Source organism: Chiloscyllium plagiosum, unplaced genomic scaffold, assembly GCF_037043375.1.
Source record: "Chiloscyllium plagiosum isolate Xiang-an unplaced genomic scaffold, Cpla_swu_hap1 HiC_scaffold_12, whole genome shotgun sequence".
In the NCBI taxonomy this organism is placed as follows: Eukaryota; Metazoa; Chordata; class Chondrichthyes; order Orectolobiformes; family Hemiscylliidae; genus Chiloscyllium; species Chiloscyllium plagiosum.
In genome coordinates this window covers 95,967,102-95,990,284 of record NW_028270150.1, presented here as the reverse complement: position 1 = coordinate 95,990,284, position 23,183 = coordinate 95,967,102, and the positions used below count along the sequence as shown (strand labels likewise).

At 43.3% G+C, this 23,183-nt stretch overlaps 1 pseudogene; it reads left to right on the top strand.

Moving 5' to 3' along the window:
• The first annotated feature begins 6,709 nt into the window (after positions 1 to 6,709).
• LOC148148603 (putative G protein-coupled receptor 139) overlaps positions 6,710 to 23,183 on the top strand; it is a 30,308-nt pseudogene continuing 13,834 nt past the window's right edge.

The window sequence follows — 23,183 nt, the reverse complement described above, 5'->3', positions numbered from 1 at the left end:
TCCACAAATATTCACAGCTTCCACCAAAACTTCACCCAGCAGCAAAGTGTGGCACGTGGAAGATGTACTGCAGCAACTTTGCGACAGCCTTGTCACAGCATCTTCCAAAACAGAATCTCAGTGTTTCTGCTATACTCTCTATGGAAATGCACATATCGGATGGGATACAGGGACCTATATCTACATTATTTTGTAGGAGATATCGGATTCATTCGCCAGCTCCTAAGTTGCTGCACAAACACTTGTATATATGTCGTGACCCAGAATAAGTTCAGGAAACAGCTGGAGAACATGGTAAAATACCCTTTTCCCCGAATGGTGAAATTCATTAAATAATGAGGTGGATTGAAGGATTTAGGGATTAGAAATGTGTTCTGTCTCAGAATCCATCCAATCCACTCTCCGTGGGGTCAGTGGTACAGACACAGTGAGGGGAGTCTGCACTCTCCAATCTTTGGGGTACAGACTGAATATGTTCAGTTGGCAGTCCTGGTGATCTACAGAGTAAATGGTCTGTTCTCCCACAGTCAATGATATAGACACAATGGGGTCAGTCTGCTCTCCCCAATGTGTGTAATATAGATGCAGTAGGGACAATCTGCCCTCTCTAAGGTGTGTGACAAAGATACAGTGAGGTTTGTCTGCCCTTCATGGGATACATGGGAAGTCACGAATATGAATGCGGAGTAGGTCAGTTAGCCTTTTGAGTCTGATCTGGGATTTGATCAGTTCATGGTTGATCTTGCTGCAACCTTAATACTTGTTTCCACATCCTTTCCAACCCCACTGACTTCCCTTGTTAGTGACGAGTTCATGTTAATCTTCCAGACAAGTCATTAGTGAGTCTGCCTCCATTGTTATCTGGAAGAGCATTCCACAGACTATGTGAACAAACAAGTAAATATGAAATAAGTATTGGAGCCATTTGCCACTGACAAGATATTTTCAGGACCATTAATTTATTAATATTAATTTAACAAATTAGCCCCTGCATTATAATCTGCCATTTGATAAGATCATGGTTGATCTGGCAACAGTCTTAATCCTCTTTTCCACCTACTTTCTAGCCCCATGGAATCCTTTGTTAGTGAAGAGTCCACATAACTCTTACATAAAGTTATCAATGAGCCTGCCCCCATTGTTATCTGGAAGATTATTCCACAAGCTATTGTACAGTGAGGTGAATCACATGTTGTATGTGCTGCCACAAATACTTTGTCAGTTTTAAAAGGGAATTTACAGAGTTTGGATGAGTTCAATGTGTTTGAAATCAACTAATTAAAAGACTTTTGGACGAACTGCTTCAAACTGTGATGTTCAAGTGTTTCAGGTTCAGCAGAAATATTCATTAGGTAAGACAGGTCCTTGGAAATAGTGAATAATATCTGATTGCATTAAGTTTCGTGAAGTAAAGCTGACTCATCTGACAACAAAACTCGATTGAAAGAACATGCAAAAGTCACAAATGTTATAAGACCATAAAATAGAGGAGCAGAAATGAGGCCAGTCAGCCCAATGAGTCTGCTCTGCCATTCAATCATGGCTGATATGTTTCTCAAACCCATTCTCCCACTTTCTCCCCATAACCCTTGACCCCCTTGAAAATCAAGAACCTATCTATGTCAGTTCTAAATATACTCAATCACTTGGCCTCCACAGCCTTCTGTGACAATGAATTCCATAGATTCACCATTCTCTGGCTGAAGAAGTTTCTCCTTATCTCCATTTTGAAACATCTTCCCTTTACTCAAAGCTGTGCCCTTGGGTCCCAGTCTCTCCTCCCAATGGAAACATCTTCCCAACATCCACTCAGTCCATGCCATTCAGTATTCTGTATATTTACCTAAGATCACCCCTCATCCTTCTAAACTCCATCAAGTATCGACCCAGACTCCTCAAACATTCCTCAGATGTTAACCTCTTCATTCCTGGGATCATTGTCCTGATCCTCCTCTGAAAATGCTCCAGGGCCAGTACTTCCTTCCTCAGATGGGGGGGGCCCAAAACTGCACACTGTACTCTGAATGTTGTCTGACCAGAGTCTTCTCGAGCCTCAGAAGTACATTCCTGCTTTTGTATTCAAGTCCTCTCAAGATAAATGCCATCATCGCATTTTCCTTCCGAGCTATTGACTCAACCTGCAAATTTAACTTGAGAGAATCTGAGACTAGAGTTTCTTTGCACTTCAGTTTTATGATTTTTTGCCCCATTTTGAAAATAATCTATGTCTCTATTATTCCTACCAAAGTTATGACCTCACACTTTCCCACATTGTACTCCATCTGCCAATTCTTTGCCTATACTTCTTACCTGTCCAAATCCTTCTGCAGCCTCCCGGTTCCTCAATACTACCTGTCCTTCTAACCACCTTTGTATCATCTGCAGCTGAGCCAGAGTACCCGCGATTCCTTCATTGAGACAATTAATGTAGAAAGTGAAAAGTTATGGTCCCAACACTGAGCCTTGCGAATAACAAATTCTCACCAGCTGCCATCCTGAGAAGGACCCTTTCACTCCCATTCTCTGCTTTCTGACAGACAGCCAGACTTCTAACCATGCTAGCACCTGGCCTCTAACATCATGGGTCCTTATCTTATTCAGTAGCATCCAATGAGACACCTTATCAAAGGCCATCTTGAAGTCCAGGTAGACAATATCCATTGGCTCACCTTTATCTAACCTGTTTGTTACTTCCTCAAAGAATTCTAACAGATTTGTCAGGCATGACTTCCCCTTGATGAAACCATGCTGACATTGCTGCACTATCTCTTCAGCTATGTCCCTTAGAACTCTGGGGAGTAGTCCATCTGGTCCAGATCATTTATTCACGTTCAGACCATTCAGTTTTTCTAGCACCTTCTCTTTGGCGATGGGCACCATACTGAGCTCTGCCCCCCTCACGCTCTTGTATTTTTGGGATATTATCTTCCACTGTGAAGACTGAGGTAAAGCAATTACTCAGTTCCTTAGCCATTTCCTTGTTCCCCACTACTATCTCTCCAGTGTCATTTCCCAGCAGCCCAATGTCCACGTTTGCCTCGTTTTTGCTCTTTATATATCTGAAGAAACTCATACAGTCTTCATTTATATTACCGGCTAACTTGCCCTCATATTTAAGTTTCTCCCTCCTTATTTCTTCTTTTGTTGACCTCTGTTGGTCTTTGTAAGCTTCCCAATCCACTGCCCTTCCCCACATTATATGATTCCTTTTTTTTTCATGCTATCCCTGACTTCCTTAGTCAGCCATGGTCGCCTCATTCTCCCTGTACCATGTTTCTTTTTCCTCGGGATGAATCCCTGCTGTGTCTCCTGAATATCATTATCTCTGATTTTATCTTCTCCCTCTCAAATTGCAGAGTAAATTCAATCACATTATGATCACTGCCTCCTCAGGGTTCCTTCACCTTAAGCTCCCTTATCAAGTCTGCCTCATTGAACAGCACTAAATCCAATATTGCCTGCTCCCCCGTGGGCTCCACTACAAGCTGCACCAAAAAGCCATCTCGGAGACATTCCACAAATTCCTTTCCTTGCAATCCACTACCAACCTGATTTTGCCAATCCACCTGCATATTGAATTCCCCCATGATCACTGTAGCTTTGCCTTTCCTACACATCTTTTCTATCTCCTGGTGTATCTCGTGTCCCAGTTCCTGAATACTGTTTGGAGGCCTGGACATATCTCCAACACTATTTTTTTAACCTTTGCGTTTCCCCAATTCTACACCATCTGACCCTCCTTTGTTTCTTACTATTGATTTAGTTTCATTTCTTACTGATATGGCAAACCCACCCCCTCTGCACACCTGCCTATCTTTTCAATAGGAGGGAAATGCTTGAATATTCAACTCCTAATCCTGATCCCCTTGCAGCCATTCGTTTGCCTAGTTATCTTCATCATAAATACAAGACAGGCATCAAACTGGCTCTGAAACCTAACTCCTGGATACAAAATCACTTCCTTCCTTGAGACAAAACAGCTCAAGTGCTCACATGGACAAAAGCCCCTGCCTCCTGTCTTTGAAAGTTGCTAAACCCAAAAAGGCATCCCTTTGATCGAGCAAAACCCAACCTGGGCCAGGAGCATACTCCAACTTTCCTCAGGATATTGGGAGCACTCACAATGTTGCACTCGACTCCTTGTTTTGTAGTTCGATTCTCCCCCTGCTCAATGTTTGTTCACACGCATTGTTTGACCTCAACTTTCTCATAATGTGTTAATGGTTAATTTAATTGGCTTTCCCATCGGCATAACTTGCCTTTTTTGCACTGTCTGTTGTTCTACCTCAGGACGACAGGCCTCTATTCATTGGTGTATCCGTGGCTTTAAGTGGCAAGCGCAGTTTTATCCGATAAAAGACTGGAGACATCTTCTCTCTCCTACAATAACAGTGTTAATTATAGGCCAGTGAGCCTTAATTTGTTTGTGGGTAAGGTATTGGAAATTGTTACAAAACATAGGATGTATAATCAGTTGGAAAGGAATAATATGATGAGAGACAGCAAACATGGTTTTGTGAAGGGTTGGCCATGCCTCACTAACCTTATTGAATTATTTGAGAAGGTGACAAAACAGGTGAATGAAGGTAAGGTGGTTGATGTGGTGTAACTGGACATCAGTAAGGTGTTTGATAAGGTTCCACATGGTAGGCTATTGCTCAAAACATGGAGTTTGGTGATTGAAGGTGATTTAGCGGGTTGTATCAGAAATTGACGAGCTGAATGAAGACAGAGGGTGGTGATTGTTGGGAAGTGCTCATCCTGGAGCTCAAGAGGGTGGTGGTTGATGGGAAATGTTCATCCTGGAGCTCAGTTCCCAGTGGTGTGCCACAATGATCTGTTTTGGGGCCACTGCAGTTTGTCATGTTTATAAATGATCTAGAGGTGGGCGTAGAAGGATAGGTTAGTAAATTTGCAGATGACACGAAGATCGGCAGATTTGTGGATAACGTCGAAGGATGTTGTGGGTTACACAGGGACATACATAGGATGCAGAGCTGGGCTGAGAAGTGGCAAATGGAGTTTAATGCAGAAAAGTGTGGGGTAGTTCACTTCAGAAGAAGTGACAGGATTGCAGAATACTGGGGTAATGGTAAAGTTCTTGGCAGTGTAGATGAACAGAGAGATCCTGGTGTCTAGGTCCATCAATCCCTGAAAGTTGTCACTTTCAGAGTTGTTAAGAAGGCAGACGTTGTGTTGTCGTTTATTGGTTGGGGGATTGAGCTTTGGAGTCATGAGGTCATGCTTCAGCTGTACAAGACACTGGTAAGGCTGCACCTGGAGTATTACATGCAGGTCTGGTCATCGCATTATAGGAAGGATGTGGAAGCTTTGGAAAGGGTTCCGAAGGGATTTACTAAGATGTTGCCTGGTATGGAGCGAAGATCTGAAGAGCAAAGGCTGAGGGACTTGAGGTTGTTTTCATTAGAGAGAATAAGGTTGAGAGATGACTTAATCGAGACATATAAGATAATCAGAGGGATAGACAGGGAGGACAGTGAGAGCTTTTGTCATAAGACAGTGAAGGTTAATACGAGGGGACATAGCATTAAATTGAGGAGTGATAGATTTAGGACAGATGTCAGAGGTAGTTTCTTTACTCAGAGAGTAGTAGAGGCGTGGAATTCACTGCCTGCAACAGGAGTAGACTCACCGATGTTAAGGGCACTTAAATGTTCATGGGATATACATAGGGATAATAATGGAACAGTGTAAGTTAGATGGGCATCAGATTAATTTCACAGGCCGGTGCAACATTGAGGGCCGAAGGGCCTGTACTGTGCTGTAACATTCTACGTCCTATGTTCTATGAAAGCAGCCACCAGGTTGATAGGGCTGTTAAAAAGGCATATGGTGTGTTAGCTTTTATTGGTAAAGGGATTGAGTTTTGGAGCCATGAGGTCATGTTGCAGCTGTACAAAGATCTGTTGCGGCCGCAATTGAGGTATTGTGTAAAGTTCTGGTCACCACATTACAGGAACAATGTGGAAACATTGGAAAGAGTGCAAAGTAAAGGTACCAGGACGTTGTCTAGCATGGAGGGAAGGCGTTGGAAAGAAGAAGGTTGAGGGTGATGTCAGAGAGCCATACAAGATGATCAGAGGGCTCGAAAGATTGGACAGTGAGAGCCTTTTCTCTCGGATGGTGATGGCTTGCACGAGGGGACATAGCCTTCAGTTGATGGTGCTTGATATAGGACAGATGAGAGAGGTAGGTTTTTTACTCAGAGAGTAATAAGGATGTGGAATGGCCTGTCTACTGTAGTAGACCCGCCAACTTTAAGGGTATTTAAATGATCATTAGTTCGACATGTGGCTCATAATGGAATAATGTAGGTTGGATGGGCTTCACATTGGTTTCACAGGTCGGCACAACATCGCGGACCGAAGGGCCTGTACTGTGCTGTAATGTTTTATGTTCTATGAATCATAACATACAGACAGATCATTGTTTATTTAGACAGAGCGAGGCATCCAGGGTTACAGCTACACAGGACATATAGAAATCTTCATTAGATTTGAAGATAGAGAGGTCCATTTGGCAGTCTAAGAAGAGCAGGGAAGAAGGTGTGGCTCTGTCGTCTGCAGATACATCTGTCCATGACAGTATCAGGAAGAATGATCACCAAACAGTCCCTTAAGGAGACAAAGTCCCAATTTCACATTGAGAATGACCTCCATCCTGTTGTGCGGCACTATCACTGCGCGAAATGAGACAGACTTCAAACAGATCGAGCAACTCAAGAGTTGGCATCTATGATGTGATGTGGGCCATTAACAGCAGCACAATCTGTGACCTCATGGCCCAGTATATCCCCCACTCAGCCATGACCCCATCAAGAGAGAAGATCAACCCTGGTTCAATGGAGAGTGCAGGGGAGCCACGAGCAACACCAGGCACAGCTGAAGATGAGGTGTCCACCTGGTGATGCCACCAAACTGGACTACTTGCATGTCAATCAGCACAAACAGCAAGTGATAGACAGAGCTAGGTGATCCCACAATCAATGTATCAGATCTAAGCTCTGCAGTCCTGCCATATCCAGTTGTGAATGGTGGTGGACAATTAAACAACTCACTGGAGAAACAGGCTTCACAAATATCCCCATCCTCAACGATGCAAGATTCCAGCACATCAGTGTAAAATATAAGGATGAAGCATTTGCAGGGATCTTCTGCCAGAAGTGCTGAGTGGATGATCCATCTCACCCTCCTCTAATAGGCCCCAGCATTACGGATACCAGTCTTCAGCCAATTCGATTCACTCCACATGATATCACAAAATGGTGGGAGACACTGGACACTGCAAAGGCTATAGGCCCTGACAACACTCCAGCAATAATACTGAAGACATCTGATCCAGAACTTGCCGCGCCCCTAGCCAAACTGTTCCAGTACAGTTACAAAACTCGCATTTACCCAACAACATGGAAAATTACCCAAGTATGTCCTGTACATATTTAACAGGGCGAATCCAACCCAGCCAATTACTGCCCCATCAGTCAATTCTTGACCACCAGTGAAGTGATGGAAGTTGACATCAGCAGTGGTATTGAGTAGCTCCTGATCAGCAATACCCTGGCCAGTTTGAGACCTTCCAGGACCACCCAGTTCCTGACCTCATTACAGCCTTGGTTCCAACATGGACAAAAGAGCTGAGTTCCAGAGGGAAGGTGAGAGTGTCAGCCTGTGACACCAAGGCCAATTGGACCAAGTGTGGCATCAAAATGTCCGAGCAAAACTGGAATCACTTGGGTACAAGCTCCTCGATGGTTGGATTCCGATCATACACAGAGGAAGATGGTTGTGGTTGTGGAGGTCAGTCATCTCAGCTCCAGGACATCGCTGCAGGAGTTCCTTAGAGTAGTGTTATTGGCTCAAACATCTCCAGCTGCTTCATGATAAGGTCCCCATAAGAACCTTCCCACTGAGCTCAACACATAAGCACAGTGACTACAAGAGTAGGTCAGAGGCAAGCGAGGTGTACCAAAGTGAGTAAATCACCTCCTGACTCCCCAAAGCCTATCCACGATCTCCAAGGCATAAGTCAGGAGTGAGATGGAACACTCCCCACCCACCTGGATGGGTGCAGCCCCAATAATACTCAAGAAGCTTGACACCATCCGGGACAAAGCAGACCTCTTGATAAGCACCACAACCACTCCCTCCATCGCTAACGCCCAGTACTAGCAGTGTGTAGTATCTACAAAATGCAAAGTAGAAAATCATCAAAGATCATCAGACAGCACCTTCCAAACCCACAACTACTTCCATCGAGAAGGACAAGAACAGCTATATTTAGGAACACACCACCTTCAAGTTCCCCACGAAGACCCTCACCATCCTGACATGGAAATACATCATGGTTCTTTGACTATCACTGGGTCAAAATCCTGGAATTCCCTCCCTAATGGCATTGTGGGTCAACCCACAGCAGGTGAACTGCCGCGGTTCAAGAAGGAACTCACCACCACCTTCTCAAGAATAACTAGAGATGGACAATAGATACTGGCCAGCAAATGATGCCCAGATCCCATCCACGAATAAATAATGTCCTCCACACATCTCTGTGCTGTCCACCATACAGATTCATCCCCTGCATTGTGTGATGCCTGTCACTCTGCACTCAAACTCAGATACACCTGACAGCCCACAAGTAAATGCAACATGAATGAAGCTTTAGAATTTCACTCAGAGCCAGACGAAGCATCCTATGTCACTGAATGAAATGTGCGCATGCCCCTGACTGCGAACCAACCTGGCAGAAGCAGGTACAACATCATTGCAGCCAGAATGATGTGGTGAGGCTGGGGTTTGGTGATGCCCACACACACCGACAAAGTGTGGGAGAGGACAGTGTTGATGGAGCATGCAGTGAGATGGTGCTGATGGTGGAGATGGATGAAGACCTGGAGAAGCAAACAGTGAGCTCCTGCCTCCAGGTAACTGCCAGACTTTCCTGTTGGGAACTGGCACCATCTGGTTTCCATAGGAACTGAAGGAAGGATTAGAATCACCATCGAAATGAGACAAGACCAGCTCCTAATGAGATAGAACGGCATGAAAATGAAGTGGTCACCCCTCACTAGTGAGATTCAGAATTCGCTGTTTCAACCAGAAACGGGGAAATTGGAAATACTTTTCACAACTCAATCTGATGCTTTCATTCTTGCCACATCTCCCCAACTTTCTTGTCACTGCTCACATCACTCAAGGCAGCATAAAATTCAACTCTGTAAAAATGATTAACAATGTTCTTTTTAATCTACTTACAGGATTGATGATCCAACGGTGGCTCAGACCTGAGTACTTTCAATGCTGGTCATCCTGTAGGATCCAGAGTAGATCTATTGGCTTCCCAAAGGACCCACATGGACACCCTGAACCACGATCTGACCCCTGACCCCACTGTGTCCTGATCTCGACTTGGAATGGCATCGGCTACATGACCCCTAGGAGGCCCAACTCAGAGACTCTGAGACTTGGCGCCACCCTCTGCAGCTGGATCCTCAGCTTCCTGACCCACAGACCACAATCAGTGAAGATAGACAGCATCACTTTCTCCAGGAATACCCTCAACACTGGAGCCCCCAAGGATGTGTTCTCAGTCCCTACTGTACTCCCTGTACACCCACGGCAGTCTGGCTAAAGTCCGTACAAACACCATCTCCATGTTTGCTGCAGAGCCCACTGTGGGAGGATGGATATCAAACACCAGGAAGGAGATAGAGGGCTTAGTGACCTGGTACAGTGAGAACACCCTCTCTCTCAGCATCGGCAAAACTGAAGAACTGATCATTGACGTCAGAAAGACAGGAGGAGAACATGCCTCCTTCTCCATCAATGGAGCTGAGGCTGAGAGGGTGGAGAGTGTCAAGTTCCGAGGAGTGACAGTAACTGTCAAGTTGTCCTGGCCTTCCCACATAGATGTGATAATCCACAAGGCACAACAACGCATCCTCTTCCTCAGGCAGCTCAGGGAATTTGGCCTGTCTATAAGGTCCCTCACCAAACTCTCCAGATGCAACACAGAGAGCATCCTGTCCCGGTGTAACAACCGCTCTGCCCAGCACGGTAAGGAACTGCAGGGGGTTAGGTGCACAACCCAGACCATCACGGAAGCCAACCTTCCATCCATGGACTCCATTTACATGGCTTGTTGCCGTGGGATGGCTGCCAACATCATTGAAGACCCCTCCCACCCCGGTAATGATCTCCTACAACCTCACCCATCAGGCAGAAGGTACAGAAGCTTGAACACACCCACCAGCAGCTTCAGGAACAGCTTCTTCCCAGCCGTTATTAGACTGATGAATGGAATCTCTAACTTCAAATAATGCTGACCTTGTTAATGTTGATCTTGCCTCGTGCACACCCTGTGGGATGTAACCTGTACGCCTCTGTTCAAGTCTCTACTCACCCTATGATCTGTGTATCCCAGCTTACTGTGATCTACCTGCACTGCTTGTAAACAAAGCTTTTCACTGCATTGAGGGAAACATGACAATCAATCAATCAATCAATGTGTCTCCCTTCACCCTGAACCACAGCTTTTCAATATGCACCGCTGCTGTCAGTGCCTGAGACAACATGTCACTGACGCTGTGCTTACTTTAAACAAGGGGAGGCAGAGTGCCCCAACTGATTGACTGAGGGTTAAATATCCAGGGGTACCAGACTGTTGGGGAGAACAGACAGGAATTTCAGGGAGGTGATGTAACTCTGATATTCAAGGACGACATCAGGGCAGTGCTGACAGATGCTATAGGAGAATCAGGTTGAATCTATTCGAGTGGAAACTAGAAAGTCTAAGAAGAAAAAGTCACTGATAGGTGGAGTCTATATAATGCTATCACATTGGGTTGGGAAACAAACAAAGAAATATCTAATGCCTGTAAAAATGGTACGGCTATGATAGTGGGGAACTTTAATCTACATGTAGATTGGTTGAACCAGCTCAGGAAGGGGAGCCGTGAGGAGGAGTTCGTTGAGCATATCTGAGCTAGTTTTCTTGAACAATATATAATGGAACTGACGAGGGAGTAAACTATCTTAGACCAGGTCCTGTGTGAGGAGACAGGGATAATTAATAACCTCACAGTTAGGGATCCTTTTGGAAGGAGCGATCACAGTGTGGGTGTAGTTCGAATACAGATGGAGAGTGTGAAGACAAAATCCAATGTGAGGGTCCTGTGTTTGAACAAGGGGGACTGCAATAGAACGAGGGAGGGCCTGGCTGAAGCGGATTGGAAACAAAACTTTCATGGTGGGACAGTTGACAAGCATTGGAGGACTTCCACAGAAATCTTTCAAAGTGTGAAGGGAAACTGTATTCCAGTGAAAAGGAAGGACTGTAAGAAAAGGGGTAATCTTCCCCGGGTGTCTAAGGAAATAAGGGAAGCTATCAAGTTGAAAGAGGAGGCACACAAAGTGGTTAAGAACAGCAGGAAACTAGAAGATTGGGAAAACTTTAAACGCCAACAGAAAGCCACAAAAAGAGCTGTTAAGAAAAGTACGATAGAACATGACAACAAACTGGTGCAGAATATAAAGACAGGCAGCAAATGTTTACACAAATACATACAATGAAAAAAAGAGTGGCTTCAGTAAATGTTGGTCCTTCGGAGGATGAGAAGGGGCATTTAGTAATGGGACATGAGAAAATGGCCGAGGCATTGAACAGGTATTTTGTCTCAGATTTCATAGAGGAGGACACTAATAACAGGCCAGTAATTGACAAACGGACGAAGGTAGGTGAGGACCTGGAAACAATCATTATTATGGAAGAGTTAGTTTTGGGTAAGCTCATGGAGCTAAGGATAGATAAGTCTCCTGGCCCTGATGGAAGGCAGCCCAGGGTACTAAAAAAAAGGCGGGAACAATACCACGTGCACTGGCGATAATTTTCCAAAATTCACTCGATTCTGAGGCAGTCCCAACAGATTGGAAAACAGCAAATGTGATTCCACTGCTTAAAAAGGGATATAAAGAAAAGATGGGATATTATAGACTGGTGAGCTTCATCCATGTAGTGGGAAGATGCTTGCGTCTGTTATTAAGGAAGAAATGGAAGGGCATCTCAATAGAAATTGTCCCGTTGGACAGATGCACCATGGATTCATGAAGGGCAGGTCATGCTTGACAGATCTTTTGGAATTCTTTGAAGACATTTCAAGCAAGGTGGACAACGGGGCCCCAGTGGAGATGTTGTACCTAGATTTCCAAATGGCCTTCAACAAAGTGCCGCACAAAAGGCTGCTGCATGAGGTAAAGATCCATGGTGTTACGGTAGTGTATTAGTCTGGATAGAGGCTTGTTTGATGAGCAGGAAGCAAAGATTGGGGATAAATGAGTGCTATTCTGGTTGGCAATCAGTAAATAGTGGTGTGCCTCAGGGATCGGTGTTGGGACAGCAATTATTTACAATTTATATCAATGATTTGGAGTTTGGGACCACGTGCCGGGTGTCAAAGTTTGCAGATGACACCAAGATGAGTGGCAGAATGAAGTGTGCAGAGGACTGTGAAACTTTACAGAGGAACATAGATACACTGAGTGAGTGGGCTGAGTGAGTGGGCACAGATCTGGCAGATGGAATGCAATGTTCATAAATGTGAAGTCATCCATTTTGGTCAGAGTAACAGTAAAGCAGATTATTAATTGACCGGTAAAAAGTTGCAGCTTGCTGCTATGCAGAGGGACCTGGCTGTCCTTGTGCATGAAACGCAGAAGGTTGGTCTGCAGGTACAAGTTATTAGGAAGGCAAATGGAATTTTATCCTCCATTGCTAAAGGGATTGAGTTTAAAAGCAGAGAGGTAATGTTGCAGCTGTACAAGGTACTGGTGAGGCGACACTCGGATTACACCTTTTGGTCCAGTTTTGGTCTCCTTTCTTGAGAAAGGATGTAGTGGCATTGGAGGGTGTGCAGAGGAGGTTAACCAGGTTGATTCCAGAGTTGAAGGGTTGGTTTATGAGGACAGACTGAGGGGATTAGGATTATATTCATTGGGATTCACAGGAGTGAGGGTGGAAACATATCAGATTATGAAGGGAATATATAAGATAGAAGTAGAGAGGATATTTCCACCAGAAGGTGAAAATAGGATGAGAGGACACAGCCTCAAGATTAGAGGGAGCAGATTTAGGACTGAACTGAGAAGGAACTTCTTCACTCAGAGGGTTGGTAATCGATGGAATTCCTTGCCCAGGGATGTAGTTGATGCTAGTTCAGTAAATGTTTTTAAAGCAAAGGTAGATATTTTTGAAAATAAAAGCATTAAGGAATACGGTGAGAGGGCGGTAAATGGGGCCGAGTCCAGGAAAAGACCAGCCACGATTTTATTGAATGGTGGAGCAGGCTTGGAGGGCCGGACGGCCTACTCCTGCTCCTAGTCCTTATGCCCTTATGATTATCTGGAGGAACAACAATTAGTCCTCTTGCATTTTTTTGAACAGGGACGCATTGTTTGCGATCACCCATTTCTTTCCCAGAATTGCATTGAGGTCACTCAAAACAGTTCCTGAGATTTCAGAGAAATGGACCATTCTGCCAATATTAATGGAAAGTTATAAAATGAATGAACTGAAGCAAAATACTGCAGGAGCTGGAAATCTGAAATAAGAACAGAAAAGGCTGGGAGTGCTGTTGGAACAGCATTAACCTGAAATGTTCACTTATCTCTCCATAAGTTTAACCTGATCCAACAGAGTAATGGAAGCTTGTTGTAAGTTTAGATCACGAGGTATCCTGTGAAAGAGAACAAGTTGAGCTAATGGTTTTCATTTCTGAAATATGTTAAATTTTCTGGTCCCATTCCTAATAAGTAATCACCTTGAGAGTTGATGGGGAAGGAGCATTGGTCCGGTTGTACTGAAACAATGAGGAGGGACTTGAATGATTATTAAAATAGAGTCAATGTGCAGGGTGATGGGGAAGAGCAAGTTGTCGCCATTGTGTCAACATGTGTAGACAGCCTGTGAAGATACGATGGGCTGAATGGCTTCCTTCTGGTAACTGGGTGATTATTAAACCTGATCTCCCTTTTCCTTTCCTGGGTGTGTAGTCCACACGCTGGATTATGCTTCAGTAGAGGCTCTCCAGTGCTCACCAGGAGCTAACACAACAAACAGCTAAGGCACCGTATATAACAATGGCCCTGAAAATATCTTGTCAGTGGTTAATAGCTCCAATACTAGCCATGCCCTGAGTTGAACTGAGTACAGTTACAAAACTGGCAACCACCTATTAATGAAGGGATTTAAACAGGTAAATCTCAAAGAGTAGAACAAATCAAATCCAAATAATTACCGCCGCCTCAGTCTAATCGCAATTATAAGCAACATGGTGGAAGGTGTCATCAAGAGAGCTACCGAGCTGCCCTCACTCAGCAATAATTAGTTCACTGGTGTCCAGCTCTGCAGGGTTGCTCAGCACCAGACCGCATAACAACTAATATCCAAACAAGGATAAAAGAGCTGGACTCCTGAGGTGAGAGAGTCTGCACTTGACATCAAAGCAGCAATTGACTAAGTCTGATCTGAAGGAAACCTAAAATAATGAGAAATGGGATGATATTTTTATTGATTGGTGTCATTCCTAGTACATAGGAGGTTGGGTGTTGGAAGTCAGACACCTCGACTTCAGAACATCTTTTCAGGACTTCCTCAGGGAAAAGACCAAGTTTAATCTATCTTCAGCAGTTTCGTCATGGAAAATCCCTCAATCATAAGGTCAGAATTCAGGATGTTTGTTGATTGATCACAAAGTTTAGTCCCATTCCTGACTCATCAGACACTATCGAAGAGTGTGGTGCATCTGTGGAGCAGGAGCATCTGTGGAGCAGGAGAATCGACGTTTCGGCATAAGCTCTTCATCAGAATTCCTGAAATGTCGATTCTCCTGCTTCTTGGATGCTGCCTGACCGGCTGTGCTTTTCCAATGCCACACCTCTTTGATTCTGATCTCCAAATTCTGTCAGATACTATGTCCATACATAACATCATTTGGACTCTATTCAGCTGTAGGCTAACAAGTAACATTTGCCCCACACAAATGTTAGTTATCTCCAAAAAGAGAGATTGTAACCATTTTTCTTGACATCAATGAATTCCCTAGTATCTGTATCTTGGGGGAGGGGCGAGGGGTTGCAATAGACCACAGTTGAGCTGGACCAGTTACATAATTACCGGTGTTACAAGACCATGTCAGATATTGGTGATACTATAGTACATACCTCACCTCCTGACTCCCCAAAGTCTGTCCACTATCGACAACGGGTAAGTCATGTGTGTGAGTGAATACTCCCCATTTGTCTGGGTGAGGTCTGCTCCAACAACTCTCTATAAACTTGATAATAAAGCAGCACCCTTGATTGCGACCACATCCACAAATACTGCCATCTTCCACCATCAATGCACCCCAGCAGCAATGTGCAGCATGTGGAAGGTGTATAAGAGCCTTTGATAGAATCTTCCAACGTAGCAACCTCTACCGTCTCAAATCAATAAGCGATCAGCTGCACAAGGAAACGACCTCTGAGTAGTTATCAGAGGATAACATAGACAGAGATACCCTCACATTAATCCACTTTCACTGGATAATGATCAGAAGTATAATATGTCTGCTGATACCCACCATGGTCACTAGATACGAAAGAATCTAGTGGGCTGATCCTTCCACACTAATTCTGAATGACTTTGTAAAGATGAAGCACAGGAAGCTGGACATTTCCACCAGCCCAATACAGGGTCACTGATCTCTGTTCTACTTCAGAAACTAAAGTATATATCTCATGGTCTTTGTGATATTTCCTGCATTCCCTTGTTTGCAGTTTAATAATCTGTCAGCATAGTGTCAATCTTCACATCATCTCTCAAACTGCATTTCCTCATTTTCTGTTTCATATGAGTTCCTAAATAATGGCTGATTTTTTTGGATCCAGCAGATTACATGACAATGCGTATAAATACTTCAATACATTTTCAGAAACAGGGACAGACTCAGAAATCACACAATGTACTCTGTGTAATTGGTAATTTTTCTACCAGCTTGATTAATTTTCCTGTTTATTTTCCTTCCCCACAGCAAACATCAGAACAATTATAATTCTGTTGCAAGGAATGTGTGGTCCTTAAAGCTGTATTATGTGATACTTGGTGGTGATGTCAGCAGCAGATATCCTGGTTATTATCCTCGACCCACTGTTGAGGCACATTCTAATTATATACAAGAGAGAGTTATATTTCCTGTGGGCTATCCCCATCTGTAATATCCACGCTGTCTTCCTTTATGCAGCCACCGACTGTTCTGTCTGGTTTACCGTCACTTTTACCTTTGATCGATATGTGGCCATTTGCTGCCCAAATCTGCAAATTAAATTTTGTACCGAGAAGATAGCAGCTGTGGTTCTGGGAACAGTGACTGTGCTGAGTGGTTTGAAGAACATTTTCTGGTACTTTATGTTCACATCTCAGTATTTGCTCAGGAATCAGCCCTGGTTTTGTTCAGTACCAACTGATATTCTGTCATCTCCAGACTGGGGAACAATCGAGTGCCTTCATTATATCCTGAACCCAGCAGTGCCATTTGTTCTGATTCTGCTGCTCAATGCTTTAAGTGTCAGGCACATTTTAGTGGCCAGCAGAGCCCGCAGGAGACTTCGGGCTCACAGCAGTGGGGAGAATCCCAGTGACCCAGAAATGGGGTCTCGAAGGAAGTTGATCATTTTATTGTTTGTTATCTCGGGGAATTTCATCCTGTTATGGTCAGTGTTATTCTAAACTCTCTATGGATACGCATGAGCCAGATGGGGTATCGGGCCATACATCTACATTATTTTGTCCGAGATATCGGATTCATTCTCCAGATCCTGAGATGCTGCACAAACACTTGTATATATGTTGTGACCCAGACTAAGTTCAGGAAACAGCTGAAGAACATGGTAAAACACCCTCTTACTCGAATGGGGAAACTCACTAAATGATGAGATGGATTGAAGAATTCAGTTTTAGAATCCATCCAATCCACTCTCTTTCGGGTCAGTGATACAGACACAGTAAGGGGAGCCTGCTCTTTACAATCTTTGTGACACAGACTGAGTGTGTTCAGTTGGCAGTCCTAGTGATCTACTACAGACAAAGTGTGATTGGTCTGTTATTTCTGGGTCAATGATATGGACACAGTGCGGTCAGTCTACTCTACCCAATATATGTGACACCAATACAGTCGGGACAATCTGCCCTCTCCAGGGACTATGACAAAGAGACAGTGAGTTTGGTTTGCTCTCTCACTGGGATATATGTGAATACACTAATATGCATGAAGAGTAAGTCAGTTAGTACTTGAGTCTGATCTGCCATCGTTCATGGTTGGTCTTCCTGCAGTCTTAATCCTCTTTTCCACCCACTTTCTATCCCCATTGAATCCCTTGTTAGTGATGAGTTCACATTACTCTTCCATACAAGGCAACAATGAGCCTGCCTCCATTGTTATCTGGAAGATCATTCCACAGACTATTGTACAGTGAGGTGAATCACATGTTGTATGTGCTGCTACAAATACTTTGTCAGTTTTAAAAGGGAATTTACAGAATTTGGATGAGTTCAATGTGTTTGAAATCAACTAATTAAAGGACTCTTGGACAAATCGCTTCAAACTGTGATGTTCAAGTGTTTCAGGTTCAGCAGAAATATTCATGAGGTGAGACAGGCACTTGGAAATAGTGAAAAATATCTGATTGTATTAAGTTTCATGAAGTAAATCTGACTCATGTGACAAAAAAACTCGATTGAAAGAACATGCAAGAAACACAAATGGTATAAGACCTTCAGAGAGAGGAGCAGAAATTAGGCCATTCAGCCCAGTGAGTCTGCTCTGCCAGTCAATCATGGCTGATACATTTCTAAAACCCATTCTCCTACTTTTTCACCATACCCCTTGATGCCCTTGATACTCAAGAACCTATCTATTTCCGTCTTAAATTCACCACCCTCTGTCGAAAGAGGTTTCTCCTAATCTCTATTCTAAAAGGGCTTCCCTTTCCTCTAACGCTGTGCCCTCAGTCTTAGTCTATCCTACCCAATGGAAACATCTTCCCAAAATCCAGTCAATTCATGCCATTCAGTATTCTGTATGTTTCCCTTTGATCCCTCCTCATCCTTCTAAACTCCATCAATTATGGACACAGACTCCTCAAACATTCCTCATATGTTAAGCTTTTCATTTCTGGGGCCATTGTTGTGAACCACCTCTGAATATGCTCCAGGGCCAGTACATCCTTCCTGAGATGTGGGGTTTTAATCTGCACACAGTACTCTGAATGTGCTCTGAGCAGAGCCTCAGAAATACATCCCAGTTTTTATATTCAAGTCCTCTCAAGATAAACACCATCATCGCATTTCCCTTCCTAGCTTCCAATTCAACTTGCAAGTTTAACTTGAGAAAATACTGGACTAGAGTCTCTTTGCACTTCAGACTTCTGATTTTTCTCCTCATTTAGAAAATAGTCTATGCCTCTATATTTCCTACCAAAATGCATCACGCTTTCCACACATTGTGCTCCATCTGTCACTCTCCTAATCTGTCTAAATTCTTCTACAGCCTCCCCGCCTCCAAAATGCTGCCTGTCCCTCTACCTACCTTTGTATCATCTGCAAACGTAGCCAGAATGTCCTTGATTCCTTCATTTAGATCGTTAATGTATCAAGTGAAACGTCGTGGTCCCAACACTGAGTCTTGCGGAAAATGGATTGTCACCAGCTGCCATCCTGAGAAGGACCCTTTCATCCCCACTCTCTGCTTCCTGCCAGACAGCCAGGTTTCTATCCATGTTTGTGAAGATCTCGAATCCCAGGGGGGACCCCACAGTCTCAAGATCTGTCAAATGAATCCCTACGAGTACGGTTTGTTTAAAGCAATGTTACCAGTTTCATAAATTCAGGAAGCCTGGCGCAGATTTGTCCAGCAACACAGAGGTTAAAAGTGTTTCTGTTCCATGCAGAAATGGTGCCATTACATTCGAAAATTACACATTATTGAGATGTTTATTTTTTAAGAGACAGCACAGCCTTAATTATAAGAAACGACCAATCAAAAGTAATAAGGTGACATGATTGACAGCAGGTTTTTCCAATGAAACTTCCTGAGAAACAGATTATTTTAAGTGCCATTTATCCCGTGCTTGCTAGTTCAAGGTTAGTTCAAATACCAAATCACTGTCTTATGTTTCATATAATGAAAACTCCATTGTTTCCTCTTTTCTCTAAATACAACCAACTCAGCAAAGCATCAGTTCAAGTTCACAGTGTCAAAGAAAAATCTAAAGACATTTTGTTCTGTTATTTTAATTTGAAAAGCCATTTTGTGCTTAATAAAAGTCTACATGTACTTGTTGCTTCTGACGATACCCTAAATTCAAATTTTAGATCCTCACTAGCACCATGCCTCCAACACCATGGGCCCTTATTCTACTCAGTGGCCTCCAGTGAGGCACATTGTCAAAGGCCTTCTTGATGTGCAGGCAGATAATATCCATTGACTCACCTTTGTCTAACCTGCTTGTTACTTTCTCAAAGAATTCTAGAAGATTTGTCAGACATTACCCTCCCTTGATGAAACCATGCTGACTTTGCTCCACTATCTCTTCAGCTATCTCCCATAGAATCCTGGGGTGTAGTCCATCTGGTCCAGGTGATTTATCCACCTTCAGGCCATTCAGTTTGTCTAGCACCTTCTCCTTGGTGATGGCCACCATTTCGAACTCTGCCTCCTCACTGTCTTGTATTTTTGGGATATTACTGTTGTCTTCCACCATGAAGACTGATGTAAAGTAAGTTCCTCAGCCATTTCCTTGTTCCCCACCACTATCCCTCCAGTGTCATTTTCCAGCAGTTCTATGTCCACTTTTGCCTCTCTTTTGCTCTTTATGTATCTAAAGGAACTTACAGTCTTCATTTATACTGTAGGTTAGTTTACCCACACATTTAATCTTCTCCCTCCTTATTTCTATTTTTTGTTGCCCTTGTTGTGGAGAAAATATAGAGAAACACCAGGAGATGCAGAGAGTTCTTCTAGAAGTAGGTATTTTATTTGCAAACAAAAAACCGTGACACTGAGAAAACAGTTTCTCGAATGCCCACGAACCTCAGGGTCTGTGGATTTTTATTTTTTTATTATGTTTCTGTTAGCTTATCAGCATGTCCAACTTTTTTAATCAAAGTACCCCATTCTAGCTACACAATAAGCCAGTGATTTTAGTTCCCATTATCTCTTTAGTTGTACATTCTACTTAATGTTATTCTATTGTCACGGTTAGATATTTATTGCTAACTTTGCTGTAGTGATCTTTCCATTCAAGACTAACTTGTCACGATAGATATTTAGCTATTCCATCTATTACAATAGTCTCCTGTCTCAAGCTGACTTTACTAACTATTAATTAGATATTTTAATGTCATGTGCCAAATATCCTGTTATAATAATAACACTGAACAGAGAAACTTGCTTTATTACTTGTGTTATCTCATCACACCATAGTGATCTTTCAGCCTTAACCTTACTCTGCTAATTAGTGTAAGAATGTTCCACTATGGTTCTCCCATCCTGCCTTCCACAGAGCACAGATTGCCAGTGGTCTTCATACTTTAACCCTTCCCATGCTTTCATGTTCTTTATTTTCCATACTCTCTGTTGTTTTTTGTAAGTATCCCAGTTCTCTGGTTTCCCACTGCCCTTCCCCACATTATATGCTTTCTGTTTCACTTTTATGCAATCCCTGACGTCCCTAGTCAGCCATGGTTACCTCATCCTCCCTGCAACATATTTCTTTTCCCTCGGGATGAATCTCTGCTGTGTCTCCTGAATTACTCCCAGAAACTCCTGCCATTGCTATTCCACTGTCTTTCCTGCTCGGCTCCTCTCCCAGTCAATTCTCCCCAGCTCCTCCCTCATGCCTCTGGAGCTGCCTTTATTCAGCTGTAATACTGTTACCTCTGATTTTATCTTCTCCTTCTCAAATTTCAGAGTAGATTCAATTATATTATGATCACTGCTTCCTAAGGGTCCGTTCACCTTAAGCTCCCTTATCAAGTCTGCCTCACTGAACAACACTAAAAATTTGCTTTTAACACTAAATCTAGAATTGCCTGTTCCCTCGAGGGCTCCGCCACAAACTGCTCCAAAAGGCCATCTTGTAGACATTCCACAAATTCCTTTTCTTGCACTCCACTGCCTACCTGATTTTCCTCGTCCACCTGAAATCCCCGATGATCACTGTAACTTTGCATTTCCTAACTCCTGGTGTATATTGTGTCCCAGTTCCTGAATCCTCTGTCTACTTGCCTATCTTTTCGATAGGAAGTAAATCCTTGAATATTCAGCTCCTAATCCTGATCCCCTTGCAGCCATTCGTTTGCCCAGTTACCCTCATCATAAATACCAGACAGGCATCAAACTGGATCTGAAACCTAATGCATGGGTACAAAATCACATCCTGCCTTGAGACAAAACATCTCAAGTGCTTTATTTACTTGTCACTTCCAGCATAATGTATGTGTTTTCTAATGTAGTTGCTTTGTTGCGACCCACAGACTGGTGTGGTACTGCTCTGGGATTCAGTGCAGCTGTGTGACTGTAAAAGATGGCTTACTTTATATAGACTGCTTTGGAAAGGAAACAGTGGCCTCTTTCCCTTGTGTAAGATTAACAAATGTGAAGAGTTGTAAAGCTTCTCTAAAAACACAAGATTATATAAATTTTATACTAAATCCTATATCTCCAATTACTTCCAATCTTCTAGATATACGAGAGGCCTGAGAATTGCTCCCTAACTAGAACGTGAATCTCACATACCATACAGGGGATAGCTCATTGCCTCTCAGTGATTACTTACACATCAGAAGGATGTGTTGTCCACTGTAACAGAGACTGTTAGAAGGATCCGATGTTTTGTTTGACTCGTCCTCGATCTTCCCACCATGTCCTGATTGCTGTGGGTTGTCCCTTTTACACTCAATCAGTATTAACCCTTTCAGACCCATGTACAACATTTGATTTGATTTATTGTTGTCACATGTCCCTAAGTACAGTGAAAGGTTTTGTTTTGTGGGCAGTAGAGGCGAAGAAGAGCCATGAGGGGACATGAGAAGTTGTTGACGGATAGGATCATGGAAAACCCTAAGGCTTTCTGTAGGTATATCAGGAAGAAAAGAATTACTAGAGCTAAATTAAGGCCAATCAAAGATTGTAATGGAAAATTCTGTGTGGAATCTGAGGACATAGAGGAAGCGCTCAATAAATAATTTTCGTCAGTAGTCACATTGGAAAAGGGCAATGTTAGCGAAAATATGGAGATATAGGCTACAAGATTAGATGGGATTGAGGTCAACAAAGAAGATGTTTTCTCAATTTTGGAAGATCTGAAAATAGATGAGGCCTCTTGGCCAGATGGGATTTACCCTCGGATTCTCTGAGAAGCCAGGGAGGAGACTGCAGAGGCTTTGGCTTCGAATCGTATGTCATAGTTGTTGACAGGAGTCATGCCAGAAGATTGGATAACAGCAAATGTTGTTCCCTTGTTTAAGAAGGAGAATCGGAACAATCCTGGTAATTATGGGCCAGTGAGCATTACTTCGGTTGTGGGTATGATGTTGGAAAAGGATATAAGAGATAAGTTTTATAATCATCTGGAAAGGAATAATTTGATGAGGGATAGTCAAAATGGTTCTGTCAAAATGGTCATGCCTCACAAACCTTATTGAGTTCTTCAAGAAGGTGACCAAACAGGTGGATGAAGGTAAGGCGGTTGATGTGGTGTATACGGACGTCAGTAAGGTGTTTGATAAGGTTCCACATGGCAGACTATTGCACAAAATATGGAGTTTTGGGATTGAAGGTGATTTAGCAGTTTGGATCAGAAATTGGAAAGCTGAACAAAGACAGAGGGTGGTGATTGTTGGGAAGTGCTCATCCTGGAGCTCAGTTACTAGTGATGTGCTGCAAGGATCTGTTTTGGGGCCACTGCTGTTTGTCATTTTTTATAAATGATCTGGAGTTGTTCGGAGAAGGATTGCTTAGTAAATTTGCAGATTACACTCAGAGTTGTGGATAGTGCTGAAGGATGTTGTGGGTTGCAGAGGGACATTGATAAGATGCAGAGCTGGACTGAGAAGTGGAAAATGGAGTTTAA